The following is a 10,285-nucleotide window of genomic DNA, read 5'->3' as shown; positions in this document are numbered from 1 at the left end:
AACATACCTTCATCTGGGGGAGCAGCTCAGCCTGTAACAGCCGTGGCCACCTGCGGGGGCCATGATTCCCCCACCTCCACCTGCACCCCAAGGACTGTCCATCACTGCGGCAGGAGAAGGGCCAGGCTCTCGAAGCCGACCACTCTCTCAGGTAGCAGCCTGCCTGGGGCCACCTTAACTGATTCTCACCCAGAAGTGACAGAGCCGGGGAGCGGGGGGGCGGGGCGGGGGTGTGTGACAGCAGACCACTGAGGGTGAGCGAAGGTCACTTAGCCAAGGTCAGGCCACTGGCGGACTGGCACATGGCCACAGGGCTCTGGGTGCCCGGTTCTGGTCTCTGCCCACCAGGCCTCTGCGTAGACGGAATTCCAGGGAAACGGAAGCACCCGTGAGCCAGAGGCCTGCACCTGCACCAGCCCCCCCCACGCCCCGGGCTGCGGCCCTGCGCAGCGGTCGGGCTCAGGGCTCCCGCTCGGTTCCTCCGAGTGCCCCCTGGCACGGCCCCCCTGGGCAGGAGCGGCCCTTCTTGCAGGCCCCTGGGCCCCTCAGCTCTGCACACCCGCGCCTCATGCCTCTTCCTGCTTCTCAGCAGACAGGGCTTCTGGCCCCAGCAGCAGCACTGCCAGGAGCAGCACGGCCACCCCGGCTGGCTCGGCCCAGGAGAGCAGCCGCGGGCGCCAGGGGCACCCAGGCCAAGTGCGGAGGCTGAAGATGATGAAATACACACATGGACTCCCAGGAAACTGCGGGCCTTTCAGATCGGTTTGATTCGAAGGAAGACCTAATTTATGGTCTGTGGGGCCCCCACCGAGCATCTGCTTCAGAGCTGGGTGACCAAAGACACCCCTCACCAAGGCGACGATCAGAGAAGCTGAAACGCACACCTGTGACCATCGGTGTGACCCGCCAGGCCAGGCTCACGCTGGGCTGTGACCTGAGGAACGAAGGCGTGACACTGTGATGGACATTGCTAGAAAACGTATAAAATCATGTAAAAAAGCCTTTCTCCCAGGAGCATTATTCTTTGGAAGGATGTGTTTCCTGGGCAGCTGTTCTAAACGCTGCTCAAATATAACCCTAGGTTTTCCGTCGACGAGGCCGCGGGTTCCCAAGGGGAGCAGCCAGCAAGCAGGCAGGGGTCCGGCAGCTACGGCAGCGGCTGGTAGTGCCCCCGGCACACTGCGGTCCCCGGGCCCCCTCTGCTCCCGCCACTCATGCAGCCCCTCGGCACCCCTGGGCTGCTCTTCTGACCCATGCCAGGCCCTCTTCCCTTCTGCCTGTGGGGACCACCAAACACTGGCCGCACCCCGAGGGCTGCTGGCCTAAGCCCCCAGCGCGGGAAGCACCCACCCTGGAACGCTGGCCACTGCGGATGTGCCTCGGCCGCGCGTTTGTCTCTCGAGGACAAAACAGCCTTCTATTTGTTCAAAGAAAAAGCAAAATCAAGAGTGAAATATGTTTCTCTACTTTAATGGAAAAAAGTAGGTGGAAAAACTAATGAAAAATGAAAAAATAAAAAGCTGTTTGGGGCCATTTTTGTTCTCCTTTAGACAGGGCTGACTCACCAGCACAAACAACATAAAATTCTGTCCGCCCCTAGGGCTTCCCTGAGGCGGGTGTTTATCTTGGAAAGGGGCCAGGGGCAGGGGGTGGGGCGGGAGGGGCTTCTGGCAGGTGCGCAGTGGGAGTCCCTCCTGGTCATCCCCTGGACCTGGACGGCCTCCAGGAACCCCGTGTGAGGCTCCGTGCCTTGGACAATGCCCTCGGCCACCACACCACGAATGACATAGTCAGTTACCGCGCCACTGTTGTGACAAGTGACACAGATGGGAAGCCCGGGATGCGGACAGCTGGCCCGCCTGTGTGTGGGCTGGGGCAGTGCCAGGCCTTAGCCAGAGAAGGTGCCCCGGGCCCATCCTCCCTCGTCCCTCACCAGGGGTTCCCGCGGGCCCTGCTTCATCAGGGGCAATGTCAACGCAGCGGATGAATGGCTTGAATGGCATCTCCAAAGAGACATGCCCAGGTGCTCACCCCTGCTACCTGTGTATGACCTTATTTAGGAAAAAAATCTTTGCAGATGTGATCAATGAAGGATCTTAAGATGAGATCAGCCTGGATGCCCAGGTGGGCCCTAAATCAGTGACAGTGACACACAGGGGACAGACACAGGGAGGAGAGGGGACCGTGTGAGCCCAGAGGCAGAGGCTGAGGGATGCCACAAGCCCAGGACGCCTGGAGGCCCCGGTGCTGGGCAGGCAGGAAGGACCCTCCCCCAGAACCTCGGAAGGAAGCGCGGCCCTCGCCTGACTTTGGAGCCCAGACGGTGAGAGAACCTGTTTCCACTGTCCCCTCACTGTCTCTGGTGATTTGCTGCGGCGGCCAAAGGAGCCTCCCGCAGGGTCCACTTTTGATTCTATTGCTGTTTGTCACTCGTTCTGCAGGAGGCAGGGTGGGAAGGAGGGGCTGCCCGGGAGGCTTTCAAGGAGTTTGCTGCGAGCCCGGGGGGAAAGGGAGGCAGGGGCTGCAGGCGCCTGAGGCCAGGGGCCACGTGGGCACGTTTCGCCCTAACCGTTTTGCACGCTGCGCTCTGGGGTTGACACATTCCGCAGAAACCGGATGCTCGGGTGGGGAGCTGGCGGCAGGGCCAACATCCTCAACAGCCGGGAGTCAGGGCGACTGGCTGGGCCAAGGGCCAGGCGTGGGGTCGGCGGGGCCCGTGCAGCCCCGACCCCTCGGAGGACAGCGGTGGCTCTGGATGCTGGGCAGCGAGCAGCCTGCAGGCAGGCAGGGGCCCTGGAGCACTTCTTGTCACTGTCCCTTCTCAGTGACATTTCCCAGTGGTGACCGGCTTGTCAGGGGCTTTGGGGTGGTTGGTGGTGGTTCTGAAACCGAGGGGAGTTGTAAATGGCCCCCCAGGCAGCATGGGGCATCTGACAGGACACAGGGCCCATTGGGCGAGCAGGGCCACCTCAGAAGGGCACAGACGTGGGTAGTGCCCTGCTCAGCTGGAAAGGGGGTGCCCATTCCCATGGGCTGGGGGAGGGACTAGCAGCAAGCGGGGTCCTGGGGCCACTGCCCGGGCGGAGCTGGGGGACACTGTGCTGAGTGTGTAAGCCGCTCACCAAGGACAGGCTCTGTGTGACTGCTCTTCTGTGAGGCCCCCGGAGCCGTCAGGGTGACCAGGACGGCAGGTGGGAGGGTGGGCACCAGCCAGGGAGGGGCCGGGGAGCTGGTGTTCAGGGGACAGAGCCTCAGTGTGGGGAGGTGGAGAGGCCTGGAGGTGAGGGTGTGGCAGCCACACGCAGTGTAAGTGCACGTGGGGACCGCTGAGTGACCGCTGAGGATGGGCCCAGAGGGACCAGGGTGTGTCACGGGATTCACCGCTGTTAAAGGCTAACAGACAGACAGATAATAGACGGATGGCAGGCGGTGTGATGGCAGGAGGAAGCAGGACCCCCCTGGGCTCCCTCCTCCCACCTGGACCCGGCGCGTCATGACTTCTGCTCCAGAGAACCGGGGATGTGGGGTCAGGTGGCCCCCTGGGATGCTCACGGGCTCCAGCTCAGCTCTGCCACCTGGGCGCCATGAGGCTCTGCGGCCCAGACCCCTCGCTCGGCTGTGTCGTGGGTGGCGGGGGTGGCCTTGGGGGTCTGCATCCCCCAGCAGCCCCCCACCCGACGCGCCCGAAGGTCCCCGGGCTCCTGTGGGTCGGGGAGTGATGGCCCCGGAACATCTGCTGAGGGACCCAGGCCAGCCCCGCCTTGGGAGCTCCGGAGGGTCCCCACCGACCACGGCACCTCCTCCTGCCCTGACAGGACCTGCCCTCAGCCTGAGCCTCAGCCACGGCCTCCCTCCTCTGTGACTCCGCCCGGAGGCCCCGCCGGGACCGCAGCCCCCCTCCCGGCCTCACTCACGAACTCCCTGCCCTGGGACGCAGCACTGGACGGGATCCACGCAGTCCCGCCCAGGGCTGCAGGTGCCAAGGGAAGGCTCTGCGGGTGGGGGTGGCAGCCGTCTGATTTTTGTTTGGTGCCACCCAGGCCTCAGAATTTTCTGCTCACATTTTGATGACACAGTCCAGAGTCACCTTCGGTTGCAAGCACAGTCTTGATCCCAAAATTAGGATGCCCTGTCCCAGGCAGGGGCAGCACAGCAAACCTGGAGGCATTCGGTCCTGGCCCTCCTGGCCCAGCCCCGCAGGGTTGGGTGGGGGTGGGGGAGGCCAGGGGACGGGGCTTCGGTGCTTGGCGGTGGCCTCATGCTCCTGCGCTGGTGTTTGTTAAGGCAGCAGCCCTTTGTGGGTGGCATGGCCCGGGGCTGCCCCAGCCGCAGCCAGCAGACCCTGACTGGTGCCCTCCCACAGGCCTGCCAGGTGGTGGACACGGACTCTCCCCCTGCAACACCTCTGTCCAGGCCTCCCTCCTTGCCTCCAGCCTCCTTCTGCAGAGGCGGCCCCACGCCAGCCGCCTCCCCTCCCGGGGCCACAGGACACACTTGTCCCAGTGCCACACTTCCCTGGATGGCTGCCAACACCCCGGCCAGCTTCTCCCTTGCCCTCTGGATTCCCTGGTCCGGGTCACACCCAGGCCTCTCCTGGGAGCGCATCCTGAAGCTCTTCCAGTCGCTGCCCTTGAGCCCCTCACCAGCTCAGGACTAAAGCTTGCCCCCCACCCCCCAGGCCACTGCTTCCAAGGAGATCCTCCCCCATCCCACCCACCCCCACCGCCTTCCTCTCCCTGAGGACCCACAGGTGCTGCTGCCTCCCACGGGGCTGGGGTCCGGCAGTCGTCGTGCTGACACTGGCTGGGGAGCAGGGGCACTTGTCAGTGGAGGGGCGCTTGTGCTGTGGGCATGCGACTGGTGTGGCATTGGGCCTGCCCTCGGCAGGGCCTGTGTGGGGGCTGCAGTGAACCTGAAAACTTGATCTTCGACTCCGTTTCATAAGTGGAGGCTGACGGGACAGCCGTGCGCCGGGGCCTGGGACTGCAGCTCGACACAGGCCCACCTCCGCTGCCCTCCTGCCGCCCTCGGCTCCCCGGGCGTGGCCTTTAGATGGTCCCTCTCCCCCTGGGATCCACCCCCAGTCTCCTTTCGCTCCATATTTCATGTGACTAATCTCCCCTTCCACAGTGTCTAATCTGCTATTGAGCCCACCTACTAGAGATTATTATAAATTTCAACTCTATTTTTAATTTCTAGTTCCATTTGGATCCTGAATCCTTGCTCTTTGCTTATATTTTTAACCCTCTATTTGATTTCTCAAAACGTGTAAGCCTCTTCCTAGTCCACGGTCATTTCACAAACTTGGTCAGCCCCAGCTGACTCCCACTCAGGGACGGACACCCAACACAGCCTCTGCCCCAAACAGGAGCCCGGATGCAGGGGCCCGGCACAGGGCCGCGGCCTCCTTACCCCCAGGCCAAGCCCTGCTCCCTGCCGTTAGAGCAGGCTTCTGAGATTTCAAGGCCCGCCACATGACACTTCTGTCTGCTCCCTGACCTGTGGGGTCCCCGGCGTGAGCTGACCCTGGCATGGCCTCTCCTCTGATCACAGGGGCGCCTCCTGGCCTGCCGCCTTCTGCTCGGCCACCTTCAAGGCAGCTCATGCCTGCCGGCCTTCCTTGCACCCTCTTCTTCGGTACCAGCTTTAGTGAGGTGGATTCACACACCAAACAACTCAGCCATTCAAAGCATCAGTGCAGTGAGTGCGTGGCCTTCCGTGTCTGGGGTCCTTCGCTCCGCAGGGGGTCTTCAAGGTCCAACCACGTTGCAAAGTGTGGGCTTCATTCCTCCTTATGGCCAAACAACATCCCATTTCACGGATAAGCACTTTTTGTTCATCCATCATCTGGCTGGACACAGGCTGCTGAGTCGTCTCCCGTTTTGCCCACTATGAATACCTCCTGGCCCACCCTGGCCATGCCCTGCTGTGGCCTGAGGCTGCCCTCCAGCCTCTGCACACTGCCTGGCCTAACCCTCCCTGGCTGCACACCCTGTCCCCGGCTCCCTGGCACCTCACCGGAGCAGGGGGTGCCACAAGTGCCCACCCTCACTGGTGCCCCACTGGGGGGCAAGGTGCAGCACCCCTACATTCAGCTTCCCAGGTGTTTGCCTAGAGGGACAGGTTCCCTCCTGGGAGAGGATGAGGACCCCACCCCCCACCTGCCAACCACCTCCACTTCCTGCTCTGATTGTCCAGAGCGGACAACGGGAGTACCACGGAAGAACTCAGCCACCTCTCAGAATGCCCTGGAACACAGGGACATCTCACGCCTCGTGCCCACAGCTCTGCAGCTTCAGCCGCAGCCGCCCCACCCCACCACCTCCAGGGGCTGTCGGGGTTACCCAACAAAGACTCCCGAGGGAGGGTAGGAGACAGGGTGCTCGACATCCAGTGACAGGACAGGGACCCAGAGCCCACAACCCCGGGGGGCTACAGCTGGGCAGTGGGGGTGCAGGCCAGGGCGGGGAGACCCCAGCCCCAGGCTGAGCTGAGGCCCCATTCAAACCTCAGCACTGCTGCCCGACGCCCTGCGTGTGTGCCAGCTCCTTGACCTCGATGTAATCTTCCATTTACTGACCTGTCAAATGTGAGCAGGGCCTGCATCTTCCTGGCCGGACTGCCCAACAGTTCAGGGGAATGAGGGACACCGGATGCCATGGGCAGTTCTCCAGCTGAGTGGACAAACAGAATCCTCCCCTCACCCCCAGACAGGACTCTCCTTGCCCCATGTCACGAGTGAGGAGACAGGAGGACGGGTCGTCATGCCTGTGGGGGCACCAGGCCAGGAGCAGAGCGGGGTGCACTCCCTCACCAACCAGTAGCAGCGCTGTTTGGTGTCAGGTGAAACGGTGGTTTGTGAGGGCACTGGGGCCCCCACGCTATGGGGTCCCCCAGGGTCTTCCCACCTTCCAGGTTCTCTGCTCATCCCTGTTCCACAGCTCTGCACAGAGACCCTCCCCGGGGGTGACTGGCAGCCAGGACCAGCAGGGGGGCTCCGGCCCAACACCAGGGCACCTCCTCAGGGCGCCCCCAGACCAGGAAGATGGCGCTAGGCCGCCATGCCAGCCCATGGCGGGCAATCTCTCTCCCCATACCCCGTACCTCCCAAGCCCTCCGGCACCCCAGCCTGCACCCTGTGCCCAAGGGAGGGGCACAGAGCACCGAGATGGCAAGGCTTCATGAGTTTCAAAGTCGGCTCTTCAGGAAAGCTGACATTTTTTAAAACTAAGGCTTTTGATTCACTAGACAGGGGCCCTTTTGGACAAAAAAAAGAAAAACTAAAGTCCCCCAAACTCAGCACATAAAGTTTATGCCAAACACAAGAGACCATTAGGAACGCCTGAGATTCCCACTGGCCAATCCAAGTATCAGGTGAAACCATCCGGGGAGGGCACGTTCCTGAGTCCACGAGGAAATGCCAGCTGGGGAGGACCAGTGCCCACCCCGACCCCTGGGGGACCAGCACAGGGGCCAGTCATGCATGGCTACCCTGCCCATCCATGTTGACCCTGAGGGGTCCAGAGCTGAGCACCGCAGCGCTCCAAGGGACAAGCCTCCTGCAGGGCAGAGAGCCGAGCCCAGGCGCCTTGGCTGGGGCAGCTGCCCTGGGAGCACGGGCCTGTGCTCGGCCACCCTTGCAGCCAGCGATGGAAACAGGCCCTGGCCTGCCCCAGAGCTGGGGGCACCGACCTGAATCAGGCGCGAGGGCAAGCGGCCTGGCGTAGCCAGCGACCGCCCCAAGGAGTGGCAGGCAGTATGAGCAGATGGCAGGAGAGTGCAAGTCGGGGAGAACGGTGGGGACACGGGCAGGGACGACCCTCCACCTCCCAGCCCAGGGCCAGGAGAGCAGTGATTAGAAACCCCAGCGCCAGTCTAGAAGGATCCTCGGGGGGGGCCGCCAGGAGCAGAGAATACTACCTTCGTCGTGTGTGGTTAAAGAAGGAGGCACAGACTCCAGGAGCGGAGGGGCCTGCTGCAGGCAGAGCCCACACAGAGGCCCACAGCGGGTGCTCGGGCTCCCTCGGCCGCCCACTGCGTGGAGCCTGCAGCGTCCGCCCTTGCCTCTGCTGCATGTGAGCCGCGAGCCTGGGTACCGGCCGGTGGGGAGGGAGGGGCAGAGCTGAGGCCCAGGGTGCCAGGCTCTGGGGACAGGTCCTCTCTCCTCAGCAGGGATGGCAGAGCCCCTTTCAATGGCAACCACAACCACTCTGGGGCGGCCCAGACACTGCCAGCCTGGCAGAGGGGCCCCCCAGGGCCAGGAGGTACCATGTACACTGGTCATGTTCACCTGCTCGGGCAGCACAACGGGCAAGGGTGTGGTGGTCTGGCTGCCGAGCTGCGGCACACAGGGGGTGCCGGGGACACCTCCTCCTCTGCTGGGCTACACCGACCGTCCTGACCACCATTCCCTGGGGGACCGCAGGCACCACCTGAGCCCCCTGGTGGTGGGGAACATCAAATACCAGGCCTACGTGCAGGCCTGAGCCCGCTGGCGGCCACCAGTGCCCAGCCCCGCCTCTCCTGTCATCCCTCCCCAACACAGCCGCCAGTGCCGCCGCCAGGGTGTGTGCCCTGCTCTGCCTGCCGTCCCTCCTGCTGGCCATGCTGGCCTTGTCTTGCACGACGCAACTGGGGACCCCGGCTGTGGAGGGCTCCATGGCAGACCCACTTCCGCACCCTCACGCTGCTCAGTTTCACACCCACCACGGCCTATCCAGCGCAGTCCCGACCCAGGTCTGACGAGGCTCCAGCCCGTGGCGGCGGCGGCCCACGTGGTCCCGGTCCTGCTGACCATGGTCTTCATGCTCCCCATCTGCACCCCACCCCTCGGCATCTCCAGGCTCATCCTCTGCTGTGTGGACCTGCCCACAGCAGACGAAGGCTCTGTTCAGCTACTTCGAGGGCTTCTCCTTGCCCGTGAGCGCTGGCACCAAACGCATCATCACCCTGATGGGCCCTCGGGGCAGCAGGAGCCTGTGGGAGCCCCTGGGTGTCGCGCTCTGCGGGGCGCTGCGGGAGGACCCGAGCAGGTGGGGAGGGAGACGCCCTCCACAGGCACCACCCATGGGGTCCGACAGCCCCTGCCCTGGGCCGCCCACCCTCGCTGGCCGCACAGCCCTGCCCACGGCTCCCTGCCCGTTCCTGACCCTGAGCGTCCAGTGGTCATTCAGCTGGCAAACATCTAGTGCCACTCAGGTCCCGAGGGTGAGAGCAGGACATGGTGAGAAGGGCAAAGAGTTCCTCAGTCACAGCCACACAAAGACTCCTGGCACCGGAAACTGAGTCTGTCCACTGGGCACTCAGGACACCCCACAGCCTTGGGCAGGTTCTGAGGCCCCCCAGGTCCAGTGCCAACCCTTCAGTTGCTGGATCATTGAGAGAGAGGTCCCCGGGACCTGAGGGGGAAGCTGGGCACCTAGGGGAACACGGGGCTGGGGGTCTGTTAAGGGCAAGTTATCAGCTGGTGAGGGGATGGTTCTGTGCACACGGGGCTTTCCTGTGCACACAGCAGCTGAATGCCAGCATGGTGACAAGTGGGGAGAGGGCAGCCCAAGCACAGCCACGTGAGGTGCACAGACGGAGCTGGCAGGGGGCCTGTGGCAGGCCGTGGGCATGAGGTGTGGGTGGAGAGAGCAGCCAAGCCAGTGCAGCAGGGCAGGGTGCAGGCCAGGGAGACTTGAGCTGAGCAGCCTAAGAGTGCCAGCCAGGCAGGGGGGTGACTGGGAGGCCAGGCATTCAGGGCCACATGATCCGTCAGGACCACGGGCCTCTGGGCCAGCCCTGTTCACCCAGAGGCCTGCAGACCACAAACAGGTTGCTGGGGTGGGCACAGCCCCTAGGTGACTGAGACCCTGCTGGGTTAATGTCCCCCGGGAGGAACCTGGAGCCCAGTGGTTTCTGCCAGTGGGCACCCTGCACAGACCGTGCATGCAGCAGGCATTTAACCTGTGCTTAACAGAGAATAACGCTGCCCTGTGCTGGGCCTGATGCTAACAGCACACTGGCACATGTGCCCTGGTCATTCACCCTCTCTCTCCCTTGGGGCCCTTCCCCACCTCCTCCACACTGATTCACAACACACGCGCCCCTGAACCCCCCACCTGCTTCATTGCTCCAATGTGTCCTCCCCTGGCTGATTCACTGCCTACACCTATGTGTTCACCAGAAGGGCAGGGGCTGTGCCCACAGTCACTGCTCTGTCCCAGGCCTAGGATGATGCTGGCACAGACGGGGCCCAGGACATGTTCAAGGAACCCCCCCGAGTTGGCAGGCATGCCGTGGG

At 63.5% G+C, this 10,285-nt stretch overlaps 1 long non-coding RNA gene across 1 annotated transcript; it reads right to left on the bottom strand.

The window, feature by feature from the left end:
• Window positions 1-247: 247 nt before the first annotated feature.
• On the bottom strand, window positions 248-4,659 carry LOC118971064 (uncharacterized). The gene is made up of 3 exons (XR_005059333.2): window positions 3,478-4,659; window positions 3,123-3,393; window positions 248-2,882 (listed from the first exon to the last, which is right to left on the bottom strand). It is a non-coding gene; the product is annotated as an uncharacterized lncRNA (long non-coding RNA).
• Between the last annotated feature and the right edge of the window lie 5,626 nt (window positions 4,660-10,285).

This window comes from Manis javanica, chromosome 11 (genome assembly GCF_040802235.1).
Source record: "Manis javanica isolate MJ-LG chromosome 11, MJ_LKY, whole genome shotgun sequence".
Taxonomy (NCBI): domain Eukaryota; kingdom Metazoa; phylum Chordata; class Mammalia; order Pholidota; family Manidae; genus Manis; species Manis javanica.
The sequence above is the reverse complement of the archived record's forward strand: the minus strand, read 5'-3'. Positions and strand labels throughout refer to the sequence as shown.